Here is an 18,423-nt window from a genome sequence, read left to right as displayed (position 1 = left end):
TTGGCCTGCTGCCCACAAGCTGTCACTCCCTGGCACCCAGGGCAAAGAGAGAGAGGAGGCCAAACTGCAGCCAGCTGCAATGAATCACTCGCTCCCCGTCCCTCCTCCCCAGGGAGCCCGGGTCCCTCCTTCCGGCAAGGGGATAATGTCTGCCTGGCTGCGCTGGCTTCTTTCACAGAAAAAGCCATCCTGGGGCTGGGCGGGGAAAGGGGGGCTCCTATTGCAAAAGCTGCTGCCACAAAAAAGCGCAAAGCGGCTCCCAGCAAGACTGAAGAACAAGCATTTCTGCTCAGCAGCTGGATGGGAACGCACGCCTGCGAGTGTTCAGCACAAACACCACTTAAAAATCTGAAGTTGGTCATTTGTCTAAATTGCAGGAAATTCAGGAGGAAGGCTCAGGCACAGAATCTGATTTGAAGGAGACTCTTTATCTCTTCGTGCCCCACTCATGCGATATTTATTTTGGGGACTGATTTCCATTCAGTCCTCTCCTGGCTCCCCTTCTTCTCACTGTATCCAGCCCAATTACCAGGTCTCAGCCAAGCTCTTTCAACCATCACCACCACCATCCCCTCAAGTTTATTTTGATGGGTTCCATCATACCAAACTGCTTCCACACATTAGACTTTGTTCATTTTTAACACAAAACAGCAGAGGGARATGTCCAGATCTCAGGGTCACTGGTATTCAAGACAAAAAAAATGTAGCTGAGAAGGAAGAGGAACACCAAGGTCATCATGTGCATTTCTTGTATTATAGACTCGCATTTGGAGAGGAATGCTTTTGAAAGGTAAAGATGTCCAAGCCTTTGCAAGGTCAAGATGCCATCTGTTTGCTTTCTGAGGAAGGGGATATTTATCAGTAAAACACACACAAACTCAGTCCCTTTCCATCATACTAAGCATGAACTGAACAGGAGCATGTGGATCCACATGGCACATGGGATACCTCCAACCATTCATTTCTGTCTCCTGTAAAGAATCATTTCACTGCACAGTAGCCAGGCCCTGCTCMACACTTGAATCTCTCTCAGTACAGAGGAAGGGGATGCAAACTGCAGTCTTACTGGGAAGAGGGTTTAACCCCAAACCCAGCAAAGGCAAAATCTCRCTATCTCAAGGGAAGATGAGAGGTTGCTTTCCCAAAGGCATGTGCTGCCACGTCCAGCACCCCTCTTCTCCCATTAGCACTATCCCAGTGCCTCATATCCCTAACAGTCGTACTGTCTGCTTGGGTTCCAAATTCAGCACACCTGTCTGCCTGTGTGAGGGAGGGCAGGATTAAATAAATTCCTCTTATCTCTTCCTGCACTTGCGGGGTGATGAGGGAAGGAAGAGCTACAYAGTTCCCACCTGGCAGACAATGTGTATTCAAACAGTGAGAAACTCATCAACTTTGCTTGAGTCACTGAGACAATCCACAAAGGGTTTCTTTTATTATTGTTGTTATTTGGGCTTTCRGGGTGTTTGTTTTTACAAAATCTGGAACAGCACAAAACAAGATCATGAAAAGAGAAAGAAACCTTTTTTTTAAGAGAAACGGAAGAACCGTCACTACTTCTAAAGCCACTTTCATCACAAACAAGTTTTAAAAACACTCTTTCAGGGGCATGGGCTGTCAAGAATCACAAGTAATCACAGTCAATGCCACTTTATCACATTCTCTGCCAGATGACACACTACATATGGATTTTCCCTTATAGTACATGTAGAGCACTTTGTAAGGTTTCTCCTGCACTGCTGTACATCTACATCAGTAAGTGCCTCCTCCACAACACCTGAAGCTGMAAAACCAGTACATTGAAAAGATCATTACACAGAGCATCCACAAGTTAGCAAGCTCYGGAACTCGGGTTACCCCTTGTGCAAATGAAACACAAAACATTCCCTAACCATACTCACACACACTGTTCTGCTGTGGGAATGCCAGCTCATCCAGCATTGCCCTCCTCTGCCAGAAGGATCTCTAAGTGCAAAGCTTAATAGAAACAGTTAATATCCTGAGCATGGCTCTGAGCCATCTGAGCTCTATGTGTAATATAATCGGGTTCATAATGCCCAGAATAGCACTCTGGAGTCCTAGTACAGACTAAGACCTCACTGTATTAAGTGTTGTGTGGATAGTTGCAGCGGTGCAGTTTTCTCTTCTGTAAAATTACTGAGCGYCATATACAGGAACCAACCATAACCCGTATTTTACACAAGTTAGGACACAGGAGAGCAATGTATACTTTTCAAATGTCTTTTTTTGGCAGCTAAATCAAGTTARTATTTTCACAGACACACTGAGGGAGGGAGGGAAGGGAACACTGAGGTTACTCTCTCTCTGGAGCAGACAGGCAAAAGCCTAGTTCAGCCAAAGCTCACTGAGGCTCTTTATATTCCCGTTCAGTGACAGAGGTCACTTGTCGAAGCCTGAACCAGATCTGGTACAGGGCTGCCTGCTAAGCACGCTGGCAAAAGGATCTGAGCTATACCCTTCTCTGCAGTTGTTTGTGTTTYTTCAGGAACACCAGAGATCTGGAGTCTGTCCCAACACTGCTTGCACTGCCTTTGCTAAAAACATGCCTTTTAGCTCCAAAGTAAAATTTGTCTTGAATTCCTTGTGCTCTGAAGAAAGAAAACCCATACACAGAATCCTTGAAGAAAGTAACTGCTTATGTTTGCCAAAACACTTCWCTTATGCAAATTCTAATTCTTTCAGCACAGATTCCAGGACACTTTCCTACTGCAAATACAGGTTAGATCCATGTTTGAGCTGATTATCCTGTGATGCTCTTTAGGKTCACATTGCACAGCAGGTGCTGCTCATACTTCCAAAGCATCCAGAAGTCACAGCTCTTCAATTCATTGATTTTTACGAGGCATCAGGTCATGCTGTCTGGCCTTCAGCTGATCACAGTTCATGAGCTTTCTACACATTTCTGGCTTATGAAATGTAAGTGTTTGAAGTGAATAGAGACTAGATGCCTTTGGGCAAGATGCCTGAGGCAAAGGCCTCAGGAGAGAAATCCACCATTTCCCAGGCTGATACAAATGGACAAGCATCCCCTTGCTTCAACTTTTATTCACTATTTGTGAACTGGCTGTGAAGAAGGACATTCTCCTCTCAGCTAAAAAAATCTTTTAGCTAAAAAAATCTAAAATTTTTTAGCACTGCCTTGCTTTTTCTTCTGCTCTATTGTTCCCCAGAGGAGAGGAGCCCAATCAGCCCATGAGGATCAGAGCCTGTCCTGCCCTGGTGGCATGTTCTCTTGAGCTGAGCAGAACAGGAAGAGAAACTTCCACAAGGCAGTTTCTTAAACCAGGGATACAGTGAAACAGAGTAGGAACATGGGCAAGGGCAGATTGAACACATTCATAGCCTACCAGCAAAACTGCCATGAGAGACCATGACCTAAAAGAGATTTCCAGGGAGAAACACCAGATCCAAAATGATCACCTGCAGCCCAGCTGGGAGCTGTCACTGCCTCCATTCTTGCTGTACCACTGCAATGCAATCACARCCACAGTACCATCCTTTCCCACTGAAGTACCCGTTCCTGTAAGAGGAGGTCATAAAATCTCATCTCTTGCACGCCATGAGTGATGAGGATCTGAAAGTCTGGGTTTTGGCATCTAAAGTAACTGTTGTGAAAATGTTACAGATTTTTGCMAGAGCAGGTGAGAAGAGCTTTCCAACTTCTTGTAAAAGATGTGTACAGAGGCAACCCAGTGCAGAACTGCAGGGACAGCAAAAATGCAGTTTCTGGGAGAAAGATTTTTCATAGGGATATTGGTTGAATAACTTCTTTGTTCCCGACTACAGTGAAAAAAAAAAGAAAAAAATCCCCTTCTTGCCATTGCTTTTGCCATTCAAGACATTGTCATTGTCACCTTTCAGATGTGTAAGCATAAGAGACAGCAGCAGCTGAGCTGTAGTAATTAGGAGGGAGAGATGTGCAGRCCTTGTCTCACATCTTCCTGTTAAGATGCAGTTTACACTTTGGCAGGTTTAACAGTCCCCAGTGAAAAYAAGCCATCTGCATCTGCTCCAGCACACCATCATAATTTCTGAACCCTTCAAGCAGTTCTGGAAAAATCAGCATTGCCKCCCTGCTTTTTTCAGGTCTAAATGAAGTCACAAACCCATTAATTCTCTTACAGTAATGCAGGAACACTGGCTCTAGACCTGTTCACAAGGCATCTGCTTCAAACAAAAAMCATTTCCCATTTTATTCAAGCATCTACTGAGTTCCAAGTTTCACTGCTTTCTGTACTTGCAGCAGAAAAGCCAAAAAGGACGCAAGCAACCTTATTCAATTCTATTCACAAGCACCCTTCCCTGGGAAAGCCAATAACTTTCAGAGAGTCTCTGCAGACTTTGCTCCGCTGCTTTGCACACTGGAGAATGGCTGGTTGGTAATCCTCTTTTCACTCAGTGAGCACAGACCCAAAGGTTTTCGTTCCTGTGAGCTCAGAAATTTCCATTTCCATTTGAGAGAGACATTTTCCTGGCACTTCTCAAAAGATGCATTTGTAAAATAGGGAAACAACCTCAAGGAATGCTAAAGCAAAGGAATAAAGCTGTACGTGGACAGTCTTTCTACCTCGGCCAGGAAAGGAAATTCCTTCTCAGCACCAATGCCCATAAACACAACCTACTCTGCAACTACCAAATACCCGATCAACACAAACTGACCAGCTGACCACCCCACCCCGTACAAACACCAAACATTTTCCTCAGTGTTGRTTTCAGATCACCTGGGCAGCAGCCTCCAAAATCTCAAATGAAAGAAAAAGTCCAGAAACATGAGTTTGTGTGTACATGGAAGACAAAAGATAAGGGGTGCACATCAGATGGYTGCAACACATTAGGGGGTGAGGGTGTTCTACTCAACTCATTACAGGAAGACACACTCACATCTGTGGTTATTTAACTTGTAGTCCATACACTTTTGCTGTCTCAAAAGGTAATTAAAAGTCCAAATCCATTGCCTTACATGTATCGTAAAACGTTTAGAAGTTTGCAAATCCAAAGAGGTTGAAACTTGCCTCTTCCAAGTGCAAAACATTTAGATGGCCCAAAGCCAAGTCCCAGCAAAAAGCCCTAGTCAGTGGCTCAAGAACGCCTGCTCTTAACACCAACCAAACACATACAAACCCTCTGGTGGAGCAATTCACAGTATCATCTGCCACAAAAACTCACTTAAAATTGCAGCTATCATTTCTCCTTAATTTTATGCCAAGGAAACCTAACTGAGTTTCAGTTTGACACTCCGAAATAGTCAGCCGAGTGAGCTGTTTTYCCTGCTTTGGGGAATTCCTGCTTGGTGTTTCTGTAAAGAGAAACAAGAAGGCTTCACACCACATCAGGCAGGATCCCCTCCATCACTCCCTGCTCCTTAGCAAAGGCATTCCTGAGGTGCACTGTGCCCTAATAAATCAACAYGTTTCCCGGCAGCTGGAAACTGGAATTCTGCAGCAAAGGCAAACACCTCCCCAGCTAAAGCAAACACAGCCAGRGAGCCCCTGCTGAGCACCACAGCTACTGTCAAAAAAGGGACCGAGGGAGAAGGTGGGACCACGAGGCATCTGGCTGACAAAGGGCAATCTAGCATAAAGACAGAAGATGGCCATAAGTCCAGTCCTGACCCAGGCATTCCTCTGTGCAGGCATGTGCTTGCCAAAACGTTTTATCAGAATAAACACACATTTTTAGAGCAATGACCATTTTGCCCTCACACAGATGGTACTTTTGCTTTAAGAGCATTTATTTTAGTGTTTAGAAGACCCGTGTAAAAGATCCTGCAAAAATACGGAACAAAAATAGCGCAGTCTTAAACAGCTTATAACTTAACTCTAAAATAAACGAAGACAAAGGGAACAGCAGTGATCAGTATGAGCAGCACTCAGCTCGACAGAACAAGACGACTGCTGTTTCCAGGSGTAAAGGAAGGCGTTTGGGTTTTTTTTTCTTTTTAAACTATATAACGGAATAGACCTGATGAAAGATTTTAGAGATGAATTATTAGGTGGGTTGGAATACATTTATGGGCCAGCCACCTCTCTCACAGAAACCAAACCAGCCTTTTGCAAAAGCAGCACAAGGAAACAACAGAGGGTAATGTTACCAGACAAACAGCAGCAAGAGCCCAGTTTCCAGTACTAACATTTGCTAGATTGCATACAAAAAACTAGATGGGCTGCTTCAGTACCTCATTTTCAGTTGCACTTGGTGAGTAAGGAAAAGGAGAAACCATGCAGGGCTGAAACAGTAACAGTAAAAGCAAAAGAGCTGACTGTTTCCAATGCTCTTACAACAGGCACAAGCACATCAATACTATAAAAATATCTCATTCACTAAAACAAAGGCATCTTCCTCAGATGCACCCCGAGAGGTGAAATAAATATTCAGATTTTACCATCAACCCCCTCCTGACTGTTACGCTCTCCCACAGGGAGTTTCCTGGTAACGCTTTCAGTGCATGGAGGGGAGGCAGCACAGAGTAAGTGTGAACAAATTTACTTAAGTCTGACCCAATCTGGACTGCAAATCCAAATCTTCAACTTCCATGACATCATTTGGAGCYCTCACTTTGAGACCACTGTAAGGCACGTTTTCCTTTCCACTCCCTTGAAGATCCACTAGATCCCAGGCCACAAGTGAATTCTGCCTTCAGGGTAAATCCTGGTCCACCTACACGTGGTTAATTGAGACACACAGATGCCAGGCAGTGACAGTGCACAGCAATGGTGTAAAGCCAGCAGACCCTGCAGCAGGTGAGTGCCAGGAGCTCCCAAACCACAAATCATCCCCCCAGCCTGAGGGAGATCCAGCTGGCAGAGCTGTGCTCTGTTTGGAAAGACCCTGAGTGGCACTTAAAAGCCCTGGGTCTAGAGAAAGGAATCACAGATGAATGTGCTGGGTGAAGGACTCCTACATATGTATACGTGGAGAGAGAAACACACAAAGGAGGGCGGGGGGGCAGCTGGGAAGAGTGACAGCAAGACTTGTCTCTRGGCCTTGTGCTTATTTTGACCTTTCAGTTAAAGATTCTCCAAAAAGGCACTGCTCAGCCCCAAGCCTGATTAGATGTCTTGGGAAAAACAGAGCACAAAGCATCACACATGAATGAGCACAAAGCCATAACACGATCTTGATATTCCCACCCATCCATATGGCCAAAAAAAGCAACGTTCTTCAATGCAAACATTGGCAGCAGCAATATGAAACTAATGTGTTAATTAGCAGATTTTGCAATCCAGCACACAGCAGAGACTGCTGATGGTGGCTATTATACAGTCAATCAGAAGAGAAACAGAACAAGTACCACGTTACTTAAACCATTCACAACAAGGTTAATAATTTGCTAATTGCATATTTCTGGCCTGAGCAGACCAAGGTCTGTTTTTCAAGCTTCTTTTCTCAAAGGTATTTTAAAATGTATTTAGTAGGCAAAGCTCTCCATCACTTGCAACTCTTCTCTTTGTTAACATTCAGTCTCAACTTGAATGTTTAGCTTAAACTCAGGAAAGGTCTCTGCCTTGCTTTACATCAGAGTAAATGAGCTCAATGATTTCCCARCCTTGTAAAACTCTTTAGTTTTCAGCCTGTAAACAAACACAAGTTATTCTGMAACAATCATAGGTTAAATTACAACATCATCAGATTTACTTTTTGTATAGGATTTTCACATTGAATGCAAGAGAAGATTATGAAACTGAATTACTTAAATGCAATTGGAATGTAACACAATTCCTTAGAGAATATGGATTTACACACTGAACACTTACTAAAACTCTACTCTCTTAGCAAGTTTAATCAATAAAATAAATACAGCAAGACAGGTGAGATACAATATTTATTTCACCACTACACTGATATTTCTAAGGAATATAAAAAAGAAATACAAAGAAGATTTCATTTTCAGGAGATATTTGAAGTACAAACCTCAAACTGACACTCCTACCATAAACAAGATGCTTTATATCCAGGATGTACCACTTCTGGAGCATTAAAACATCCAGACATAAACAAAGTTTGGAAGGAAAAGAACAAACAGGGATGAAGAACATGACTGACTTGGTCTTGGGGTTATTTCTAAAGCASAGAAAGACAGAAATCAGTTGCACCAGGACTAGTCAGAGTCACATAATTTAAGGTACAGCCGCTCTGATTTCCTGCCTAACACATGGGTAGTGTTCCATTTTATCCACTCACACCTCCACAAAGGCCATTAAGTGGKTCTGTGAAATGTAGTGGTTTATGGCATCTAGACTAAAGGCCTTTGGAGGTCAAAACATAAGTTCACTACTCTGCTAGTAGTTTGCTTCAGTGGCTCCATCATTCTTTCTGGCAGTGAGGCCAGACTAATTTCTTATTTGTTTGTTTTCTGCCTTGAGCCATTAATTCCTTCTCTGCTGGATTAAAGAGAAGCTCCTCAGAGTCAATTATGCACATGTTTTAACCAAGTCACCTCTCAATAGCTTTTTTGGCAATCAACAGATTGGCCCTGTCAGTGTCTCAGTAGAAGGCAGCTTTTCTTGAATTCKTGAACAGCTTATAACTTTTTTTGTGGTTTTTTAAATATCAATTTGTTGTTCTCCCCCCACCTCTTCCTCCTTCTTCAGGGTCATTGCTTCGGTGAGGCACAATCAGTGACAAGTCAGCATCTCTGGCACACAGAAGTCCAAACTCGCCTGTATCAGATGGGTGTCATTTCACCAGACCCGTTTTACAGCGTTTACAGAAATCAGGCTGCAAAGATCRTATCAGTTCACTGACAGTCAATTATCTGACTGCACTAAGTGTAAGGAACTCATATCTTTCTTAATCACTATTTAATCATTTCTCCAAAAGCYCTAAGGAAAACTTCACTACCTCTCCCATTCTGCCAAAGACTTACATACTATTCAGGATATTCAAGCAAGAAAATCCCAACATTCCTGTCATTTCCAGCCATGGTTTTGAGTTTGTCCCCAACATGGTCTGCTTCTCTGCTGAATCAATATTAGCCATGGCTTTATACTTATTTTCAGAATACTGACTGTTGAACAGCAGAATACACTACCTGCTGAAGTCACCTGCTAGGAATACCACTTTCTGAAATGTACCCAGTAACCCATGATTTCAGAAACATCAGCCCTTTTTTTTAATTAAATAATTATGAGGTATGCTGTTGATGTTGGCAMAGATCAATTATTCATACCATTGTATGATTCCAAGTCAAACATYCAAGAAACACATTACATGAACAGTCACCTGCTGCCGTGTTTCTTTGCACCAGCACTTTCTTACTGTTAACACAACCCAACTCTTCAGAGGTGTATATCCTCTGAAGTATACATCAAAACCTACAACTACCCATCTCAAACCTCCCCAAAGATCCGACTTATTCAAAATAACTGCACAAAAATTATTAATTCCTTGTACATGTTAACCAGGCACTCCATACCACAAGGACTGGCACCTTCTGCTCCTTCTGTTCTAGCAGGAGGCCCATTGAACTTCCACCTCCAGTCAGATTTCCATTGCGTGGCACTTCTCATTTTGTGTTACTTCTCATTTTGAGCAGTACATTAAATGCACATCTAAGTTTGCAAAGAGCACAAGGCAGAGAGCCTGTATTCTGTGTGCAGGCAGGAGCACAAGACAGGTTTGGGTGGGGGTCAGTGTGACAGCTGGAATGCTCTGCATGTGGCTGTCACCAATCCTTACCTTGGCGTTTTCAAAGCAAAAAATTTACTTCCCATTGTGAACCTGCCGGCCCAGGAGCACCAATACCTGGCTGTCTGTCAGGGAAAAGATCACCAAGACAACTCCAAGTAGCAGAAACAAGCAGCCTATGGAAAACTGGTGTCAGGGAAGGCTACCCATCAGTTTTAACAGCAGAAAGTCTGCTCATATTTATGCATGACCGCTTGAGTGAACTGCATGACTGCTTTTGTTGATCTGCTCGCAGCGATCCATTCTTTCAGTAGGAACACCAAGAGGAAGCCATGCTGGGACTGGGCAAGTGAAAAAAAAAAMCACCCTGTGCACACAGTGAATGGGACAGAAAATTCCCCTACAATTTTTGTAAGTTTATTTCCAGCAATGTCCTGCATTGACTTTTCTAACAGCTTTTTGGGACACCTTCACACATCAAAGCCCAAGCCACACCACAGTAGTCATTTTGTCTAAATCTACTTTAGAAATTGATTAAACCATTGATTTTTTTTTTCATAGCTTATATAGACACAAAGTGACCTTTCCATCCCACAAAAAACCAAAGGGAATTAACACATGTAAACAGAGTCTTCATTTAAAAGGGAGTGTTTTGCTCCCTTAGAAAGATAGTCCTGCAATACTTTTCCTTGCAGCTCTCAGAAGACCAATTCTCCTTCCTCCAGTTGAACTATTCACCTTTCTGTCTAAAACAGGTGACAAGATTTCTCAGGGCATACACAGAAATGCAGCCTGAAAACAAACACAAGCCCCATCAGGGCTATTTTATCAACTAACTGCTCTATTTCAGTCCATGAAGCAACAACACAGAAGACAGTTCACAGTAGAAATAACAGCTTTACAAGCACGAAAAGTTTTGTTCTTTCTCTATGCAGAAAAGAGATTTTTGAGATGTATTTTTCATTRCTGAGTGAAATAACAAGGATGCTCCATGCATTTAAATTGGTTGAGACCATTTCCCTTGTAACCACTGCATACATATAATTTCTACCTGCTTAAAATAAACACACTGTGTTTGGGCAAAGTTCCATCATTAGGACCTTGTGCCTTCTGGTACTTCCCACATGGTGTACTTGGGGATGCAGATTACAATCCTAGAGCTGAACAGCCAGGTGTTATTTGTGTTTTGATGACCCAACAGGCTCTGGCAGCCTGCAGAGAACACAGAGACTGTAATTGTCACTGTAGCACCCGTTAGGATCACACTGTGCTGGCAGCACTGGGAGGAAGGGAAACAGATGCATAGCCCAATGGCTTTCAAACACTCAGGAAAAAGGATGAAACCTTGGAACTGTGAGTGCAGGTCATTCTCCTGTGACAGCTTTGCTCAGCGCAGCAGCGTGCTGGGACTTGCATGTGGATACTAAACACCTGCACCAGGCACAGACACAAACCTTTGATCAGCACGAAAACACTGACCTGCAAAAGTACTTAAACAGAAATGCTCACATTTCTTGGAACTGTGTGAGCAGCACCAGCTACAAGTTCGTCCCAGCAGGACACCATCCCTGTCATCCACTGGAGGGTAAACGCCATTCAGATGTTATTTGTCTGTAGCTAACAAGTCTGGTATTCACAGAACCATGGCAAGAGCTCTGCCACAGCAGATCTGTGATGGTGGRATGCTGTAGATGTATTTGGATGGTCAGCTCCGAAACACTGGTCTGTGATATGTCCACCACTTTGCCTACTCTTTCTACTCTTCAAAACCTTTTTTCATAGAAGTCAAGAGAGACAGCTCTCCACAGTGGAGAAGCCTAAATAAACATTGTGAACAGTGGCCCTTATCAATATAAGTAATCAAGGAAAGCTTCATGATGCCACCACSCTGTACAGACAGCATCAGACCCACAATGAAACAGAACAACCACTTGCAAGACCATTGATGGCAGGGTGCTGCCTGCGTTCTATGCACAGAAAATGCATTTACAATGCAAATGTTCAAGTATCCASAACAGTACTGCCACTACAACATACAGGAATAACTATAAAATATAATTARTGAGAAAGCATGATCATCAGAAGCCTTTAGATGTGTAGCACTGTGCTGTAGCTTGTTACTGAGAGTACTGACACAGGCTTTCACCTCCCCTGCAGACCAGTTCAGTGTGGAGAAGGAAGGGGCCCTGGTGACTTGGGCACTGTGAGGACAGAGACTTGACTGTCCCAAGCCCAGAGAAAGCAAAACAGGCTAAATGGCTCTTTCATCTGGTCCTGTGCAGCTGCTCATATGGCCACACTGCCAGCACACACAGTCCCCACTGCCCATCTGTGCTGCTGGGGTAAGTAATCTTCCAGGTACCTGCCCTCTGGGCAGTACAGAGAGCAAGAGCAGCATTTGTACGGCAGCTGCTCTATCCCACCACTCCTTTTCCTTTAGCTCTGCATCATGTCAGCAGCATTGGGTACTGAGCACAACCAGACACTCCAGCTCTGCAACTCCAAGTGCCTGTTAGTGTGGCCAAGGAACTCAGTCATCGACTCACTCAGGGATGGCAGTGCCGCAGGGGCTGCTCTGCCTTCCTGCCAATTCCAATTTTGCCTGTGCTTTGCCAAGAGGACAAGCTGGTAGCAATCACCCAGGGCTGTTCTGTAATTGCACGTGCACCTCTGCTGGCTGTCACACATCTGGAGAACAGTTTCTGGTTACAAATCCCGAAAAGGGAAGAAAAAAATTTAGATCAAAGGAGGAAATAAACAGTACGAGTCAGTGTTACTCGTTAGAGCCACAGCAGTGCCCCAGAAGGCACAGTCACACAAGGGAACCACCCCTCTCCACCGGAGCCACAAGAAAGCTGCACCGCCACACAGGATAAACAGCAAAAAGTCCTTGCCATCTTTACTTAAATCTCTCTCAAGTTTCAGGTTGACATGAAATGCAACTCAAAATATATTTCACCTAAGGATTAGAATATAAATTCACAAATGCTTTAGTCTCCCTAGGTACTTCAACCTTCCTGCAGCCTCATTTTGTCAATTTCTATCAAAATGCTAAAAAGATCTGGCAAATAAACAGATCCCCTGGTTAGTACTTCTCCATTTCCCACAGTGGCACACAGAAATCTCATGCAATTAATTCAGTTGCACAGCAGTTTTACCATCATTCTCTTGGGCAGAATCATTCAGTAATGGAGTGCAATCTGTACGAAGAAGTCAAACAGCAAGCAAATAAAGATCAAAATATTGATGTCAGTGGGATTCAAAAGTCCAGGAACTGCTTCTGTATATGCTTCTCCAACATATACATGTTTTGGCCACACGAAAGGTGGGAGAAGAGCTTGTGACTCCGGTGTGTGTGGAAGACGGCAAACAGATGATCAAAATGCTCACCACATGTGTTACCAAAATGCTCTCACATATGATAATTTTGTAATTTACTAACACAATTGCTCTCTCCAGCATTTTAAGAAGGTTTGATGCAAAAAAAAATCTTGAGATCAAAGCTGAAAGTGCTAAAGAGAGAGTTGCTTCAGGGCCATTAACTAAATCCAAGCTGTCCAAAACCCCACATCAGCTTCAGTGAGGACATAACTTCTAACAAAGCCTGGTCTGGCAGGACCATCTCTGAAGCCATGGTTTCTCAGCTTTAAATTTTTGTTGTCTGAAGGACTTCCAGCTGAGCAGAGCACTCAGTGGCACTGCCAGGAGCATTTTTCTCAAGCATTTGCTTGGCCAGCTGTTCACAGAGGTTAGCATTTCTTTATGGAGAYTAGAGAACCCAAAAATTCTGCAGTGTGTCACACAGGAGGAGGAGGGCAGGGGCACTTGTAGGCACAGAGAGATTTCAAGAGCACACAATCTGCAGGAGTCAGGACCAGAGCAGGGAAACAGGTGGGACTCTGGTTCTTCATGTAACTCCACACAAAGAGCAGTGAAGCCACTTAACCAAATTGTGAAATGGTGCAGCACAGGAAAGCTAAAAGAGCAGAGATTGAGACAAAAATCATTTTGAAATKACATACATGGGCAGAAACCCTCAGCTGAAAACACTACTTCTATGTAGTAATTTTCAGAATTATTATAACAGGGTAAGATGTCAAACATACCCATTCTATTTATAGAATGACATGTAATTTAGTCAGAAAACAAKTTTCATCAGCATAGATAAATGCTTGAACACAATCAGCTTCCTCCACCTGCACAGTTCCAGGCATAACTCCCCTCCTGCCACAGCAGAGCTGCAGGGAAGGGAGGACACAAGAAGGGCTGCATTTTCCTTGGAATAACTGCAGCAGCAGGATGAACCCCATCATTGCACTCAATACCACATTATGCCGAGATAAGCTGACACACATGTTTTTTTTTCAATGAAACCCAGAAGCACTGCCTTCAATTTCAGAATTAAGGAAAAGTGCAAAGAGAAGGAGAATGGTGATGACTTGAAATTGTCTGCACCTGCAGATACAAAGCAGCAGCAATCCATGCAGGCAATACCTTACAGCTGTGCATCCCAATGGCTCACCACAGATTCTGTGTGGGTATCTGGAGCAAGTGGTGATAATTCCAAAGCTCCAGTCCCCAGTGCAGAACCAGCCCAGCTAAACCRCCACCAGGAGTAAAGATCAATCCACTTAAAGCCTGTGACACAAGGATAAGAGACTTCCCACAAGAGACAGACCAGGAATAGATACAAGTAGAAAGATAAAATTACAGTGTTCAGATACTTCAAGAAGGGAAACGAGTTACCSTTTCCTAAAAGGGAGTAGCTACGAAGTTGCAAGAATTTTGAGAGCGGCAGCACTGGTGCAGAACAGAGGCTAGGGAAACAACAGTTCCAGGCTGTTCCACAGTTCAACTTCAAAGCCAAAAGCAAAGCAAATTCTCACACATGTACCAGGCACAGAAGAAGTGATCCTCACACTACCTGCAGTTTTTATTTGGCAAGCAAATCACTAAAGTTCACATRCAACTAAAGTCTGGGATCTGGACATTTCCTTAGGACTGTTTCATTTGAAGATTCACTTCACATTYTAATCAGCATCTAAATGTTGATCATGCTAACACAGTTTTCTACTTSATTTTCCCCCTCCTTTCCTTTCTTGAGATTGGCAGGTAGGACTTGCAAGTGAAATTCTAAAAATAAATTCAGAATATTAAAAATAATTTAAAAATTGATTCAGTGGCAAAATTTTAAAAATAAATCAAAACAACAACAAAAAAATCCACCTAAGCCAAAACTACTTGTTCCTTCTTTTTTTCTTTCCCTTAGCATTGGGAGGCAGTACTTACTTCTAGTTAACAAGAAGAAGACCTAAATTGTTTCCTGGAACCTCAAAATAGCTCAGATGTTTTAACTACTATTTGGCTGAAAAAAAAAAAAAAAATTATTAGCCGTGAAAACAAGTCCTCCGCATTTATTACTTAAGCAGTTGGGGAGAAGAGGCCGAGCCTTAACGAGCTCACACCAAAGCACTGTGGTTCTTCCATTAGTCAGGGCTGCGTGTCGGTACAGGTCGGAACATCCTCCTTCGTGTTTTTGTACCTTTGCAGCTTAGCAAGTCTGAGCTYCAACTGCAACCCCGGCCAGTTTATGAGGCAGGGGAGCATCTCAGTGATCACCACAGCATGCAGGCTGAGCCTTCATGGTTCCAGAGAAATGTTCAAGAAGCTAAACCACTTCCACACTGTTTTTAGAGAGTCCTCTAGACTCAGTGTGCCACTGGGAAAGGTCCTTTGGCTTTCAGCACYGTGCTGGAGTAAAGACTGTGCAACACATGAGTTTACTGTTTCTCAATTAAATTAAGCATCTACWCTGCCTTCCGGAGCAGCGGTATCATGTCACGAGACTGTGCATGTGCTCCTGCTGCCTCAAATGCTTGTTTCTGAAACACACATGCAAGAATTTATAGGAATTGTCTTCCGGCACCGAGATGAAACCAGACAAAGCTCAAATAAYGATCAATATGAATCTTCTCTAAAGACATCATCACAACCACCAGGTCATCAAAGACGCCTCCAATAATAGGACAGGGAAAATGATACCAGCACAATGAAAGACCAGCTGGCACATTCCCATAAAGGCAAAAGCAGMCCTCCTGTGGTTTTGATGAACAGCAGAAGATGAATCCTTTCAGATAGAGTAATCCTGCAATCAGATACTCACAAGAACCACAAATAAATGCAAATCAAATCCAGGGCTTTAACAGATTATAGGGAAAGCAAAGGAGAGTCAGTAGAACGCACCAGATCCCAGCACGCAGAGCACAAAGACGTTTCACTGAAGATCCAGGTGAGCAAAAAGGGCACCAGTCCAACCCCTGCTTCCTGAAACCAGCTTGTATCTAGAGGGCTAATTCTTACAAGAAAGCAGGCAGGCTCATGCCTCCTCCGACTGCTACCATCCTGCACAACCTGCAAGCTGGGCTGAATCAAAATCCTATCATCTTCCTCCAAGATACCCTTATGCAAGATTGGGAGGGCTCAGCTCAGAACTTGGCTACAACAGACAATTTGAAGTTTCAGGAGAAAAAAAAAYCCCAAGAGCTACAAACAAAAACATAACAGATGGAGAGGCTGTCAGTGAGGAGAAGAAACTGAAGCCCTCGTGAGTTTGCTTTGACAGGCAGCAGGAAGGACTGAGACAGAGAAGAGGATGACAGAAGAGAAATAATGTCAATCTACCCAATTCAGCAGTGTAACTTTTACCAGAAAAAAATCTCAAGCATTTCTGGGGAGTGGCTGCTTCATCTTCTTCTGTACTTTTCCTTGTCTGTTGTTCTCCCTCTCCAGCTGACACTKAAACTTCTGCTGAAAAAAATACCATGCTTCCCTGTGCCCATCACTGCTGGCTAAAGGAACACACCAGAAAGCAAACAGCAACAGTAGAAGACAGCAAGTGCAATTACTTTTGTCTTTTTTCATACACTGCTGGATAGCACACACCCCACACAGGCAACCTGGGTGGGTGCTTTTTCCTTCAGAGCACACCCAACATACAACTGGCACTGCTTAATTTGGCAGRCAGCCTCTCTCCAGCTTACGGGGCCACCTTCGGCAGCAACAGATACTTTTCAGACTGGTTCAGTCCTTGCAGGCTCTGCTGGCATTGCCAGGAAAGCCCAAGCGTGCCAGCAGCAGCAGCAACGCTCCAGCAACAACCCTGCTTCACACAAAGACTGGCACTGAAGGGAACGGCTCCACACTCTCATTACAGCCCTCTGTCAGCTATTCCCTCTGCCCTTATATGGGAACATCCCGTGGCCCCGCTGGGAATATGATGCTGTTGGTGGACATGAAAGGTAAGGCAATACCTGAGCTGTCAGCAAGAGAGGGCAGAATTTTTCTGTTCTGAAAAGCAAGCAGAGYCTTGGAGCCTGAACTCTTTACAGCACTCACATGGGACAAAGAGATTTAAAGTGTCAACTGCTGACAGACTGCACCCACCTTTCTCAAGAGAGTTATGCTGGTRATTTTAATCTTATTAAATATTGCTAATCGTATTACTAACCTAACTCTTTTCACATGTTGTAAGAAATTTAAAGAGAAAATTCCATATATGATCATRCTATGGTAAATGCTTTCAAGCCAAATCTCAATTTRTGGCAAGTCTYTGGCTTGCAGMTTCCAGTTCAGCTGCACACAGGTGTAGATGAGCATGGTAATAGTCCACTCAGCACCAGACTACTGACAAGTGATCTTCCCTGCTGRATTCTTCTCTATCCATAACTTGTTTGCTTTCTTCTCCTGTGATTCTGCTAGGGATTCTTGGCCTCTCAGAGTGACCCTATTAAAACCTGTGAAATTCCATGCCCCATTTGTAACAAGGRGAAGCACCAATTTCCCCATTAGAATGCAAAATCATGTAGCACAACAGCTCAGTGCATCAGCTTCCCCCTGAATCAGGGTGAATGCTTCCATCACTGGCTTAGCTCCCTGACGTCACACAAACACATCATTAATAAAAGTCATTGATTTCTGCATTTCATACACAGGGCAGAACACTTCTGTGATCCCTGTTCAAAAAGTAAGGTCACAAATGAGCAGACCACATTCAGTCTTGCACAGAATAGAGCACTTGTTTAAGTAAAATACTGAYCCCGCTGTTTTACAACACTCAGGGTTGTTGCCCCTTCCTCTTTGTAACTACAGCAGCACTCCAGATACTCTCCCAGGACTCCTCCTGTTCCAGACCGTTGCCCTGAGATAAAGCAGCAGCCACAGCAAGTTTAGATTTAAGAAAAGAAAGATCTCAAATTGCAACTCCTGGGAACAGAAAACACACCTGCTCAGAGGGGCCCAAACACTTGCTGCAAACTCTYTCAAAAGAAATGCGTTCAAGGTGGAAAACGAGATCTCCAGACCAMGAAGAATGATCCAGTCGGCGCGCTCCGAGGGCCGGGCAGCCCTTCCAGCACGGCCGACGGATGGCCCGACSCTCAGCCCGGTGCCACTTCCCACCGAGCCCTGCCCAGGTCGCGGGGGGCTCGCCCGGTCCCACTACCCGCCGCATCCCGGCAGTGCCACCGCCGGCGGAGCGGCTCGCCAAACCCGCCGCCCGCTCCTCCGGCTGCTCCGGGGCGCGGAGCCACCGCGACCCCCGCCCTCCTCCCCGGAGAGCCCGCCGCGGGGGCGGCTCGGGGCGGGGGGTTTCCCAGCGCACCGGAGCCCCCTCGCCCCGCCGGGGAGGCGCCGCCGCTCCGGAGGGGCCGCGCCCATCCCCCCACGCGGAGACAAAGCGCGGCCCCCGGGCGGCACCTGCCGCCGGCCGCTGACCCC

The 18,423-nt window shown here is 44.4% G+C and overlaps 1 protein-coding gene across 2 annotated transcripts in view; it reads right to left on the bottom strand.

The window, feature by feature from the left end:
• The window catches only part of PLXNB1 (plexin B1), a 74,437-nt gene extending 58,041 nt beyond the window's left edge, over positions 1 to 16,396 (bottom strand). The window contains exon 1 of one of the 2 annotated variants that reach the window (XM_057390295.1): positions 16,354 to 16,396. The gene's annotated coding sequence lies outside the window, so the exon portion shown is untranslated. The remainder of the gene's footprint in view (positions 1 to 16,353) is intronic. The other variant, XM_057390296.1, reaches the window with a different exon arrangement.
• Between the last annotated feature and the right edge of the window lie 2,027 nt (positions 16,397 to 18,423).

Source organism: Malurus melanocephalus, unplaced genomic scaffold (assembly GCF_030028575.1).
Source record: "Malurus melanocephalus ecotype Western Australia unplaced genomic scaffold, MMel_1.1 scaffold_24, whole genome shotgun sequence".
Lineage (NCBI taxonomy): Eukaryota > Metazoa > Chordata > Aves > Passeriformes > Maluridae > Malurus > Malurus melanocephalus.
Note: the sequence above shows the minus strand (reverse complement) of the source record. Positions and strands in the feature narration are given on the sequence as shown.